Genomic DNA, 13,419 nt, shown 5'->3' with positions numbered 1-13,419 from the left:
ATTATCTACATTTGATGGAACAGGAAATGGGGGTTTAGCTGTGTTCTTTGAAGTTGAGGAGGAGATGGAGAAAGATCTGAAAATAATGATTTCACTATATTTAGAAGGATAGGGGAGGAGGCAGGAGTGGGATAGAAGTAGCTGACTCCTCTATCACTGTAGAAAGTCAATAGAAAACACTAAAGTTGCTAAACTAATAAATAGCAGCTTCTGTTGGAGGTAACCACCAAAAAAACTCAAAACAAAGATGCTTAAAATTTTCTTTGGGGGATCAAGGCTGGGGGGTGTTGGAGGGGGGAGTAGTGGGGAAGGTAATTTCTGTTTTTCATGATAAAGTCTTTGGTACTATTTGATCTTAAATCATTAAAGACCTGCTGGGCACAGTGGCTCACGCCTGTAATCCCAGCACTTTGGGAGGCTGAGGCGGGCAGATCACCTGGGATTAGGAGTTTGAGACCACTCTGACCAAGAAGGTGAAACCCTGTCTCTACTAAAAATACAAAAATTAGCAGGGCGTGGTGGTGGGTGCCTGTAATCTCAACTATTCGGGAGGCTGAGGCAGGAGAATCACTTGAACTCGGGAGGTGGAGGTTGCGGTGAGCCGAGATAGCGCCTTTGCACTCCAACCTGGGTGACAAAACAAGACTTTGTCTCAAAAAAAAAAAAAAAAAAAAAAAAAAAATTGAAGACCTAATAAAGATCTTTAATGAGGAATTCTCCCAAACATTTCTAAGATAAGCAGTTTGCAAGACTCTGTAAAACCCGATGGCTTACAATTAGAGGGATGTAAATGAAACTGCTGGCCTGACGTGGTGGCTCATACCTGTAATCCCAGAACTTTGGGAGGCCAAGGCGGGCAGATCACCTGAGGTCAGGAGTTCGAGACCAGCCTGGCCAACATGGCTCTACTAATAAATATACAAAAATTAGCCAGGCATGGTGGCATGTGCCTGTAATTCCAGCTACTCAGGAGGCTGAGGCAGGAGAATTGCTTGAACCTGGAAGGCGGAGGTTGCAGTGAGCCAAGATCATGCCACTTCACTCCAGCCTGGGTGACAGAGCAAGACTCCATCTCAAAAAACAAAAAAAGAAATTGCTGTTAGAAGTTATCTCCAGGTCTTTGGTTAACAGATTATTTCACTTTCTTCTTTACAGTTTATAAATATATGCATCTTCCACAGCAATTACTCTTTTATTGTTACCATTTAAAACAAACAAACAAACAAACAAAAAAAACCACACTTTTGACAATTAGCCCTCAAGTTTTCCCTGAGCACAGGGAAAGCATGTCCCAGGATGAATACTAAAGGTGGTTATGACTGATGAAATGTTCACCTTTTCCCATCCATCTCTCAAAGTCTCAGACAGGAAACTGGCCCACATTAGCACACTCTGATGCCAGGTCAGGAACCCTAGGACACTTTCATGGCTTCAAAAATGTTCATGAAAACCTCACGTCCCTGCAGCATCATCCTGCTCCATGCATGCCAAGGCCCACGGTCAGCAGCCTTTCGAAATTCTACACAAGTTCCAGGACCCTCTACAGACACCAGGCGAACTAAGGTATCACCTCTGCCCAGATAGGACTGGCTAGGGAGTTAATCAGCACTGTGCGAATACTGTCCAAAGCTCTCTGGTCATTCAAATCATCTCATTTCTGACTAGTGGAATTGAGTGGGCATTTAACTCTAATATACTCCCATTAGGCTAAAGATATGTAGAACAGAGAGGTACACTGGTGCTAAAATTCATTTACATTCATTTGGTTCATCGGTTCATCTTACAGATAAGAAACGAAGACCCAGAGAGGTGAAGTCATTTGTCCAAGGTCAGAACTCAAATCTGATTCCTGGGCCAGTGTCTTTTGTCTCTAACAGAATTTTTGAAGGAAGATAATTAGGGTGTCTCAGCTCTTTGGGTTGCAGGAAATAGAATCCCAATTTTAAGCCAAAAGAAAAAGTTTTCAGAAAAAAGCAAGACTAGAATCCAAGGGCAAGAAGTACAACTTGTGAAGGACCAAAGCACAGTCACGAAAGCTGATGGGGACACGATCAACTTCTCTCGCTTTTCCTTCTTCTCTGCAGCAGACTGGCCAATGTGGCTTCCAGATCGACCCTGAAGGTGTGGGACATCCCTCAGCATGAGAGGATGGGTTCTATAGGACAGATACAGGGTCTGGGGCAGCATAAAACTAAGTGGAGAAGGGTGAACGCTGTAGCAGGGAAGAAAGGGAGGGTTGTGAAGTCTGACTGATATGGAATGCCTTCTGGGCTTTGCATGGAGCTGTGTACACTATTAGTATTGTCCTTGCTTTCAAAGACAGAGGGTGAGGCTCAAAGCACTTAAGCACGCAGCTGCTAAGTATCAGAGATAGAGATACGTTCAAACACCAGGTCTCTTTCCTCTTAGTTTTAAGACTCTTCCCTTTCCTTTATGCTTCTCTATTATGTAAAATAATCCTCCTGGCTTTGGGGCTTTAGAACAAATCCAACCTATTTCCATTCTTTGGATAGAACCATTTTCCATTCTTTGGAAAGAACTGTTTTTAACCGATGCTCCAATGCTTGGAAACCAGTCACCTGGCCTGTGAGCTTCTTCCACAGGTAATCCTGGCTCTCTGGGTTCAGAAACCAATGCTGAAAAGAAACGTACTCACTACTTATGCAGTGGCTCCAACCATTTCCTGTCATTTGTTCTACATTCTGGAGTGTGCTAGAAACAGCTCGTACTGGCTCCCAAGAGCCAACTGTTACAGTTTTGGAATTTTACAAGCTAGTTGACATCCTGTTGTTAGCTTGAAATCGGCCATTATGAGAGAATTTTATAGGTTGGAAATTGACATTCGCTACAAATCAGGGCTCTCCTGAGTCCCAGCCTGTTGGTAAACGTTTCCCAGCACATCACTGTCTCCATCTGCCCACTTGCTGCTCAGGAGACTTTTGAATATGTTCACCTGAAAGCTCACACTTAATTTTCAGTAATAAATGTCCTGTAAATACATTTAATGGATTGATTTCTTAAAAAACATCTTTGAAGACTTGAATGCTTCCTATCAATTTTGGTGGTAACTCAAGGCCAAAAGTCTAATAGAACAAATGGATTCTTCGTGTAACTCTACTTCCCACTTAGCTAGAATGCTTAGACTCCTTATTTTCCATGCACCCTTGCCATCCCCTTTCCCCAGGCCCTTCCCTCCCAGGAAGCCCACTTCTGGGACCTCCTGTATAGTTTTCCCACCTCAAGTCTCCCCCTCTCCTATCTGCCCTTCATACCTCTACCAGGTCAATATTTGAAAGCCCTCTCTCTGTCATGTCTCCACCATAGGGTCTGCACCACCTGCCAAATGTGATCCAAACTCTTGACCTGGCACTCAGGCCCTTCAACTACCTTTCTGCCCACCATTTCCCTGGGGAACCCAAATGACAAACTGGACTGGACTGTTTTCTGTGTCTTTGCTTCCTTAGAAGGCCCTCCTCTACCCCAGCTCCTCTGAAACCCAGTTTAAGTGGCATTTCATCCATGAGGCTGTCTGTCCCTAATCCCTACTGCCCAGCTAGAGGTACCGCAGGGTCAACCCTGGACCTCTTTGAATGTGACTCTCACATGTTCCTCACAGGCATTACTCCTCCAGGGTGGGCTGGACACAACCACCTGTGACACCACTGCAACTCACAGTGTGGTCCAGACCAGCAGCACCACATAGTTTGTTAGAAATGTAAATTCTCTACCCCCCATCCCAGGCCTAAAAGAATCAGAATTCCGATAGTCCTCCAAGTTCTAACACACATCATTGTCTATATCATTCCCATCGGCTTTTTCTACTCTATGTCCTTTTTCATGGCTACCCCTCCTAGCAGTCTTTTTACTGTTAATATTTCCCCTGCTCATTCAGATTTCAGCAGTCTTACCTTTTGGAAGGATTGCCCCAGCAAAGCTGTAGGTGGTGGTTCCACCCTGCATCCCTTCCCATGATGACCCTCCTTTCTCCTTCTCTGTATTTCACAGGGCCTGGAATGCTCCCTGTGTCCCCAGCCCCCAGAGCTCCATTCTGCCTTCAGTTTGGTCCAGTGTTCCTCCTCTGCCTATAGGTGTGAATTATATTCACTCCCTCAAAATGTTTAAGCAAAAGCTGTCTCCTAGGTCAGATAAATCTATTATCAGGTAAGCTTTGTGTGCAGTCACTCTGGCCAGTCCAGGGCAAAGGTCAGCACTCCACAGTGGTCTGAAGACACACTTTACTAAAATGAGGCCTCTCCTCACTGTCCCCACCCTCTCACTGAGAAAGCTTTCACTGACTCAAATTGGGTGTGGCCACCACACGGCCAAAGCTCTGGAAAACTAGGACAGTTTCTCTCTCTCTCTCATTCACTTTTAATATGGATACAATTTAAAAGTTACAGAAAAATTGTAAGTATAGTATAAGGGACTTCCATGTGCCCTTTGCCCAGATTCACCTATTGCTTACATTTTGCTCCATTTCTTTTGTGACCTTATCACTATCTCTGTGTTCTTTCTTGACTATTTTAAAGCTAGTTGGAGACATTGTACCCCTTTACCCCTTAATATTTCTGAGATCAAAGACATTCTGTTATGTAAACATATTATGATTACAACTTTAGGAAACTTAACATTGATACAATACTACTATCTAAACCACAGTTCAAATTCAGATTATATCAGTTGTCCTAATAATGTCCTTTATATTTTGTATTGCTTTTTTCTCAGCCCAGGATCCAATGAAAGATCATTTATTACATTTAATTGCATTTAGCTGTATGGCCCTCCTTTAACCTGGAACAGTTCTGCCTTTCTTTAACTTTTTGGACCTCAGCAATTTTGAAGGGTACTAGCCAGTTGCTTAATAGACTGCCCCTGATTTTATCTGGTATTTCAGAATTAGGTTTAGGTAAGCTTTTTATGACAGGAAAATCACAGAATTGATGTTGGATCCTTTTCAGTGTATCTTGTCAGGGATCAGGGAGCCCATGGTGACATATGCCCCAATACTGGTATGTTAGCTTTGATCGCTGCAAAGGCAGTAAATGGCCTCTTGGTGGAGGCTGTCCTCTGCTGGCTATTCTCAACATTGCGTCACTCCTTGGCCTTTTGGCTAAGATCAAGTGTATTCTCAACATTGCAGCTGCTATGTCTCTGCTGATGTGATTGACAAAGGACCAGATGCCCTGAGTACGAACTCTGACACTCCACTGGTTGTGTGACCTTAGGCAAGTTATTCAGCCTTATTGAACCTCAATTTCCACATCTCACAGGATGGTGAGGGTGAAGGGGTCCCACAGAGATGGTCATGCAGTGTATTCCTAAGCTAAAGTCTGCACTGGCTGCTATGACTTCTGGGCGGGCAGGGCCTGGTGGTCCCTGGAGTGCCAAAGCTGCTCTTCAGGACTCACGTCCACTACCCGCAAAACCTCCAATGGGCTTGGGATCTGCCTTTGTCGCTGTTGTGAAGGAACTCTGGGCAGTGCCCAAGGAGAAGGAGGCCTGGCCTTTAGTGTTTCTGCCCTGTGGGCCCATCTGGGGGTCACCACTGGTGTGTGTACCAGCTGTTACATCGGCATCCACTGGGTTAACAGCCACACAGCTGCTCCCAGGCTGATATGCACCTGTGAGATTGAACACAGCTCCTGTGTGGCAGCCAGCAGAAGAGGCGCATACATCCCTTGACTCCCACAAACCAGGCGTCAAACAGGTTTTATCCACCGGGCTTTCACCTGAACTAACCCAGGGATTCTGTCTTAAAAGACGGAGTGCAAACTCTGCTCTTACCTAGACTTTAGGTTTCTGTCCACATTTTATGTACAACCTCAGAAGCTTAAGTGCACCCCCACACATTTCTTCCTCCTTGCCCGCCTGCCTTCTTTCCTACTTTTAATAACTATTTATGGAGCACCAGGCGCTGCATTAGGGCTATATGGAGAGCACAATATACAACTTGCCCCACAGAGCTACAGTTTATTAGGTAAAGGAAACAAGCTGAGCAACAATTATATCACACCTGAGATCCCTGGGCTGTCTGAGCAGGCATTCAGGTCCCACTGGGCCTCTTGGCTGCACTTATCACCTCCCAGGTGGCCCAGAACTGCCTCCTCCTCATTATCGCTTTATATTTATTCAGTGCTCTCCCAGGATGCCAGTGAGATGCATTTTATAGGCCCCGGGGAGAAGCTCAGAGACGGGAAACTATGAGAAATAAGCAGATCAAGAAGGAGAGAAAGAAGAGAAACATTTCTCAGCATAAACATAATTAGTTGTTTCTTTTCTTACTCACATTTACTCTTCAGAACAGAGGTGTCTGCAGTAGTGAACTTGAGCCTTTCTCTGTGGGGTCTCCATATTTTGGGGATCTTGGGATTCCTGGGGATTGATGACTCAACGAATGGAATTAGGAGCATGTTCAGAGGAATGTCTTACACGTAGCAGGTGATCAGTAAATGCTGAACATAAAGTGAACCTCACTTGGTAAAGCTGGTGCTGCAGGTTGTGAGAGGTGGGGCTTCGTGAAGCAGGGAAGCAGCCCTCCACAGTAGGCACATGATATAAACTAGCTGCACAGGAAGCCCCCTATGACTAGTTTATTCTATCACTGTAGGATAATTTTTGCTCAGGAATTGACAGGAGAATAGAGTTTTATGTTTTCTCATGATCATATCCTCCAAGCAATATTTTGAAATTATGCTGCAATTTCTAGCTTTGCTTTCAACGGTGAATAATTCACAAAATCCTTTAGAAATTAAAACTCTGGGCAGGGCATGGTGGCTCACACTTGTAATCCCAGCACTTTGGGAGGCTGCGGCGAGCGAATCATGAGGTCAGGAGTTCGAGACTATCCTGGCCAACACAGTGAAACCCCGTCTCTACTAAAAATACAAAAATTAGCTGGGTGTGGTGGCGGGCGCCTGTAATCCCAGTTACTCCGGAGGCTGAGACAGGAGAATCACTCGAACCCAGGAGGCAGAGGTTGCAGTGAGCCAAGGTTATACCACTGCATTCTAGCCTGGGCAACAGAGCTAGACTCTGTCTCAAAAAAAAAAAAAAAGAAAGAAAGAAAGAAATTGCAACTCTGTTTATAACAAGCAATAGATGGTAATATTGAAGGCATTTAAGCTATTGCCCACTGAATTCTTGATTGACAATGTCAAAACAACCACCATAGCTAGGAACAAGATATTCAGGAATGTAACAAAAAATGAAGATAGAACAAAACAAAACCCTCCAAACTAAAACTATCTTAGCTATACTTACAAAAACAGGTGCTAACTTGTATTTTGCTGAAGTCCTGAAACTGCCTTCAGGGGCAGGCAAGTAATCAGTACATTAAACCACACCCCTCCTCCCCGCAAAAAAAAAAAGTTATAATAATAGAACTAGCTTCTCTGTCCTGAGCTTGGGAAGGCAATAACTTCCTGGATGGTTCCGCAATATCTGCCTCTCGGCCATCTGTTTCCCTGGTCCCCCCACATCCTGTTCAACCAACACTGTTCTGGTAACAGGAATCCCTGCTTCTGCTTTATGTTATCTTTTCAGCTTCCTGTCGTGTTTCTGCAGGAGTTTGATTTAGCCTTATATGTGAGCAGGCACTTGTGAGTATGAGGGAAGGAATGGGCCGCTGGGCATCAAAGCAGGGGTTGAAAGGGGTCACCCCCAGTGCGGGGGCAGCAGGCACATGGTCTGGCATTGCTCTCTGGTTCTCAGGGCTGAGAGCCCAGCATTCCCAGTGGGTCACTTTCATGGTTTTTGAAAGCTACCATTTATTGAGTACTATGCTAAGTATTTTACATATGTTATCATATTATCTCACTGTATTAACCTCACAGACATTCCAGGAGACAACTTTTTTCTTTTTCTCTCATTTACAGATGAGGAAATGAGTCTGAAAGTTGAGTGTCACGGCCTTTCATACAGTTCAGAAGTGGCAGAGGTAGAGGTGGAAGTCAGGCTGGCTCTAAAGCCTGTGCCCTTAGCCATTTGGTTCTCTGACCTTCCCTGTGCTTCTCCATGTCATCTCTGGCAGCATTCCCAATCTTACTCCTCTTCTATTCTCCTTCCCTGTAAGTCTCTGAGTTGCTTCCCAGCTTAAGGTGATATCCGTGCACAAACTACATAGGACATTCTCCATCCTGGCTTTGACCGGCTGCAGCTGACTAGCCCTGTTTACCTGCCACGTCCCTGCCTATCACCTTTGCAGTATTTTGCCCCACAGCACTTTTTGCCAAGGGGCTCTGCTCCTCTGTGCTTTCCTACCCTCCCAGTTCACCTTCCCCTAGACCTCCTAAGCCCTCTTGGCTCTGCCAGTCCCAAGGAAGCTTTGCTCCCTACCGCCCCACACCACACAAAGCTCCCCAGCCTACCGAGGCTTTGGTGACTGCTCCCTCCTTAGTGGTGAAGACTGGTTCTCAGGGCCCCTGGTTTGGTTGTCAACCACCTGCCACTTTACAGTACTCTTAATACTGCTGACTTTGCTATTTTATTTTTCGTATGCTAGTGCTTTCCACAATTAGATTATAAGCTCCTTGAGTGCCAAGTGTCTCTTTTTGTACTTTGTGACAGTTTTCTTAACACCTACGTCAGTGCTTTACACACACAAAGAGTTCAGAAATATCTGTTGGTTTCTGTGTGATTACATTCATGAGAGACTGATATCAGCACCGTTAGCCAGGATCAGACTAAAGCACAAGTGCCGCAAAGCTGACGTTAATCTTCAACGCCTACTGCCTCCTTCTCAGGGCCTTCCTCTGCTTCCTACAAGCTAAATATCTTGGTCTATGCCTACCACACAAGCCCCCACCTCAGGCCTGCTCTGATTCAATGCTGTGCACCTGGGCTGTCCTACTGTCATGGTTGTCGGCATCTCCAGAGCGGAAGTGTCTGGGTTTGTATCCCATTCTGCCACTTCCTAGCTGTGATCTAAGCAAACTACTTAACCACTCAGAGCCTGTTTTCTCACCTGTAAAATGGGAGGTAACAGTACTTTCCATCATTAGTCAAGTATTTACTGAGGACCAGGCATTTGTTTCATTATATGTCAGGCATTATTCTAAGTGCTGGGTATAAAACAAATTCTCACCATCAGGGAGCTTACATTCTAGTGGAGAGACACAGACAGGTAATGAAGTAAACATAGTTTCTCAGAGACTGGTAAGTGGAGGAGAGTAAGTGGGTGGGTGATGAACGGTTTTAAAGAGCAGGCTAAGGAGGCACTGGAATACAGCCCCATGGGTCAGTAATGATTAAATGAGCAAATGAGTGTAAGCACCTAAAACAGGTACATAGTTAAGAACATAGTTAACTGAAGAATTGTTAGATATTAGGTATCAGCAATGTATACATGATATTTTTATAAGTAGAAAAGTATCAATTAAATGTTATAATTGTGTTGAGATAGAAAGGCACTGATCCACATGTTGTTATAATCGTATTATCTGTGGGTTGTCCTTTTTTTTTTTTTTTCCTGAGACAGAGTCTCGCTCTGTCGCTAGGCTAGAGTGCAGTGGCGTGATCTCAGCTCACTGCAATCTCTGTCTCCCCAGTTCAAGCCATTCTCCTGCCTCAGGCTCCCAAGTAGCTGGGATTACAGGCGCGTGCTGCCACACCCAGATAATTTTTGTATTTTTAGTAGAGACGGGGTTTCACCATGTTGGCCAGGATGGTCTCAATCTCTCATGATCCGCCTGCCTCGGCCTCCTGAAGTGCTGGGATTACAGGTGTAAGCCACCACACCCAGCTGGGTTGCCCATTTTAAACTGACTTTGCTAACCAATTCATACTTCAGGAGCACCTTCCCTGGCCACTCTTCCCACTGGTTACCAAGCCCACTTGCTTTTGCTTTTAACTATTAAAATGCATGTGCCTTAGAGAAAGATACAAAGGTAAGTTGCTTCCTATTCTTAGCTCTTTTCTGGATCTTTTATTTTTATTTTTTATTTTTTGAGGAATAAACTTACTACTTGAAAGTGGATTAAAATTCTAATCCTAAAATGTGACCTGTATTAAATATTGGACCTTTGCAACTTACAGAGAAAATTCAGGCAGATGCTGCTAGATGCGAGTATCTTTTCACCTACCACAAACACTATAACTTTGCCAGATTTATTTATCTATTTCCTGTTATTTATTTATTTATTTTTCTTTCCAACTTTTATTTTAGGTTCAGGGGTACAAATGCAGGTTTGTTACATGGGTAAATTGTGCGTCGCGGCGGTTTGGTGGACAGATTATTTCATCACCCAGGTAATGGGCATCATACCTGATAGACAGTTTTCTGATCCTCACCCTCCTCCTACCCTCCACCCTCAAGTAGGTCTCAGGGTCTGTTGTTCCCTCCTTTGTGTCCATGTATACTCAATGTTTAGCTCCATTTATAAGTGAAAACATGTGGTGTTTGGTTTTCTGTTCCGGCATTTAATTTGCTTAGAAGCCAGATTTATTTAACAGTAAACTCTAAACCCAGACAGAACACACTCACACCAGCACAGTTGAAGATGCTACTCAAGTATCCAGAGTCCATCGGTACCTCAATTTCTGCAGAAATTGGTAAGAATACCAAAAGAAAAACTAGTTTTCGATGCTCTTAATACTTCTGACACCAAAATGTGTAGGTTTTCCAAACTAAGTACTTCTTCAATTCTCTGCAGATACCAACTAGGATCTTACCATTTAACTCAATTCTGATACTAACTACCTGGAATTAGCACAAATCCCACAGGTTAAGGGATCAGCCCCATAAAACTGACCCCCATTTCAGATGCCAATCACAAGTCTCAGGTCTCCTGTATTCCTGACTGACCAGCTATAAATTGGGGGTTCCCAAAATCCCCTCCTCAGGTTCAAAAATTTGCTATAGTGCTTCTCATAACTCAGTGAAACACTTTGCTTACTCTGATTAGTTTATTATGGAGAATACAACTCTAGGAGCAGCCAATGAAAGAGATGCATAGGTCAAGATATGTGGGAGGAGGTGAGATGCTTCCACGCTCTCTCTGGGCATTTGCCTTCCTGATATGTGGCTGTGTTCACCAACCTGGAAGCCCTCTGAATCACATTGTTTAGGGTTTTTGTGGAGGTTCCATTACATAGGTATGATTGATTAAATCAGGGGCCATTGGTGATTGGACTCAGTCTCCAACTCCCCTCTTCCCAGAGGACAGAGGATGGGGCTGAAAGTTGCAACCCTCTAATAGTAAGCTTGGTTCCTCTGGTAAGCCGACCTCATCCTGAAGCTGTCTAGCTCCCCCACCCCCACCCCCACCCAACCTAGAGTCACCTCATTAGCATTACAAATTGACATCTTCTCTCTCCAGAAATTCCAAGGGTATTAGAAGCTCTTATATCAGGAACTAGGGTCCAAGACCTAGTTATATTATATATATAAAAAAATACTCCTGTCACCCCTACCTCTCTGGAAATTCCAAGCGTTTAAGGAGATCTGTGCTAGGAACTGGGGCAGAGACCAAATGTATATTTCTTATTATGTCACAAGTACATAAGAGCCTTACTTCAAATCACCATTTGCCTCTGGAAGGTTTTTCTTCAACACTGAGGAGTATGGGGAGGGTAAATCGGCCGTCCTCCCTTGAGATTCCCTCAGGGATCCTTCTAACCCAGATTCCACTGAAGTTCAGAGATTAGAGGGCAGGAATCTCCTGCAGAGGCCAGGAGCAGAGCCTCCTCTGACCTCACCAAGGAGATGACCAATAAGGGAAGGGCCTGTAGAGAGCTCTGTGAAATTGTGGGTGGATGTCTTCGATTTCTCTTTAGAGATAGCCCTTGGATGCAGACAGAGTTCAGAGGTGGTGATAAAGAAACCTTCAAAAATGTCTACGGTACACACCATGCTGTTTGCCCACACTAAATACCGTAGCCCCAAAGACTACAGGGGCCTTTCAACATGCAGTTAGTGGGTGGTGAAATGTTAGGGCCATTTGAAAAGTGAGCAGATGTCTTGGAATCACATTTTGGCATGAGGTTGCTCTATTTGTATGTGTGTTTACAGTTGCCCCTCTGTGAGGATGCTAATAATAACCACCACCAAATAAAAAGAATTGCATTTACTGAGCACTACACATATACTTAGCACAGTACTCCATGTGTTGTGCTAAGCATTTAGCATACCTTATAATCCTCACAAAAATTTAATGAAGTAGGTACTATTATTAGACCCATTTTTACCATTATTATGCCCATTTCACAGAAGAAGAATCAATTAGGAGCAATCAATTAGATTGCTCAGAGAGTTAAATATCTTGCCTGAGGTCACCCAGCCTGTAAGCATGAGAGCTTGGCTGTGTGCTTTCTGCACCTTGTATTTAACCACTGTACCAATCTGCAATAACTGAGCCACTTGCAAAGGAGCACAAAGGAGCGGGGGCCAAGCAAGGTTAGGGAAGCTGGGATATGCTTGAGGAGAGTGTTAGTATAGCAAGGGCTGTCTCAAAGAACAAGGCAGGAAGAGCCAGAAACAGTGTGGGCAAAGGCACTGAGGCATTAAAGAACTGAGAAGGTTCAAATGAACATTGCAATCCATCTTTGTGGTGTTTTTTTGTTTTTTTGCGACAGTCTCACTCTATCACCCAGGATGGAGTGCAGTGGTGTGATCTCGGCTCACTGCAACCTCCACCTCCTGGGTTCAAGCGATTCTCCTGCCTCAGCCTTCCAAGTAGCTGAGATTACAGGCACGCACCATCTCGCATGGCAAATTTTTTTGTTGTTTGTTTTTGAGACAGAGTTTTGCTCTTGTTGTCCAGGCTGGAGTGCAATGGTGCGGTCTCGGCTCACTGCAACCTCTGTCTCCCCGGTTCAGGCGATGCTCCTGCGTCAGCCTCCAAAGTAGCTGGGATTACAGGCGTCTGCCACCACACCTGGCTAATTTTTGTATTTTTAGTAGAGATGGGGTTTCGCCATGTTGCCCAGGATGGTCTTGAATTCTGAGCGCAAAGTAATCTGCCCGCCTTGGCCTCCTAAAGTGCTGGGATTACAGGCATGAGCCACCATGCCCAGCCAGCAATACTTTGGATATGGCTGGAGAAAGGCACTTGAGTATTGTTGAAAAGATGAGGGTGAAGGAGCAGGCAGGGACCTGAACATGAAGGGCCTATTATGTCTTGCTACAGAGTTTGATTTTTTTTTTTTTTTTTTTTTTTTTTTTCTGAAAGTGAGACAAAGTTATCTGTAACAGACACCTGTGGTTGCGTACCCATCAACTCATCACTACTCACTCTTGATTCATTGACTAACAGAGCTCCCTTTTTAGATCAGGAAATCTGCTCCACCCCTGGCCCTGTGCTTCTTAGAGGCAACCATGGAAATCCAGTTCCCTTGACAGTGAGTTAGGAAGAGGCATCACTCAAGTCCAGCCCATAAGTCGTGAAGGCAATCTGCTGGGGCCCTGAGAAGGGTCCCCTCCCT

At 44.6% G+C, this 13,419-nt stretch overlaps 1 protein-coding gene across 3 annotated transcripts in view; it reads right to left on the bottom strand.

Annotated features, from left to right (window-relative positions):
• Window positions 1-13,419, bottom strand: part of LOC105485405 (BCAR3 adaptor protein, NSP family member) — a 289,503-nt gene that overhangs the window by 252,977 nt on the left and 23,107 nt on the right. The window contains exon 1 of one of the 3 annotated variants that reach the window (XM_071077163.1): window positions 6,287-6,307. The exons of the other annotated variants lie outside the window; for them this stretch is intronic. The gene's annotated coding sequence lies outside the window, so the exon portion shown is untranslated. Of the gene's footprint in view, window positions 1-6,286; window positions 6,308-13,419 lie in introns of those variants that run through there. 3 annotated transcript variants of the gene reach the window in all.

The sequence above is a fragment of the Macaca nemestrina genome, chromosome 1 (assembly GCF_043159975.1).
Source record: "Macaca nemestrina isolate mMacNem1 chromosome 1, mMacNem.hap1, whole genome shotgun sequence".
In the NCBI taxonomy this organism is placed as follows: domain Eukaryota; kingdom Metazoa; phylum Chordata; class Mammalia; order Primates; family Cercopithecidae; genus Macaca; species Macaca nemestrina.
Note: the sequence above shows the minus strand (reverse complement) of the source record. Positions and strands in the feature narration are given on the sequence as shown.